Below are 978 nucleotides of genomic sequence, written 5' to 3'. Positions count from 1 at the left end.
AGCAACTTTACTTTGCTTAGAAGTTTTCTAGCTCTTTTCAAAAGTGAGATCAATGAGATCACTTGTTATGGGTTTGTGTCCACTATTGAGCCTAAGAATGTGAAAGAGGCCTTGTTAGATGTTGAGTGGATAGGTGCTATGCAAGAAGAGCTGAACCAATTTGAGAGGAGTAGAGTGTGGCATTTAGTTCCTAGGCCAAGTGATAAGAATGTCATAGGAACCAAATGGGTGTTAAAGAATAAGTCTGATGAGAAGGGAGTGATAACCCGTAACAAAGCCTGATTGGTTGTGCAGGGTTATTCCCAAATTGAGGGGTTAGATTTTGATGAAACCTTTGCCCATGTTGCTAGGTTAGAATCTGTGCGTCTCCTTTTAGCCATAGCATGTCATTTGAAATTCACTATATATCAAATGGATGTGAAGAGTGCCTTTCTAAATGGTATCCTCAAGGAGGAAGTCTATGTGGCACAACCCCCAGGATTTCAGAGTGTCAACCATCCCAACTATGTGTATAGGTTAGATAAGGCCCTCTATGGCCTTAAGCAAGCCCCTAGGGCTTGGTATGAGAGACTCTCTACACATTTGACTGAGAACGGGTATGTGAGAGGTTCCATTGACAAGACTATGTTTGTCAAGTGTACCTATAAGGACATTATCATTGCCCAAGTGTATGTCGATGACATTGTGTTTGGATCCACATCCGAGACCATAGTGAAAGAATTTACCACTCTCATGACTAAGGAGTTTGAAATGAGTCTGTGTGGTAAGCTTAGTTATTTCCTAGGATTGCAAGTGTCTCAAGGTAAGGATGGATTGTTCATCTCTCAATCGAAGTATGCCAAGGAACTTATCAAGAAGTTCGAGATGGAAACCTCCACTGCTGTCCAAAATCCGATGGGGACAAGTTGCAAGATCAGTGCTGATCTTGAAGGGATAGATGCTGATCCAACTCTCTACAGAAGTATGATTGGTAGCTTG

This window comes from Fragaria vesca, linkage group LG5 (assembly GCF_000184155.1).
Source record: "Fragaria vesca subsp. vesca linkage group LG5, FraVesHawaii_1.0, whole genome shotgun sequence".
NCBI classification, from domain to species: Eukaryota; Viridiplantae; Streptophyta; class Magnoliopsida; order Rosales; family Rosaceae; genus Fragaria; species Fragaria vesca.
The sequence above is the reverse complement of the archived record's forward strand: the minus strand, read 5'-3'. Positions refer to the sequence as shown.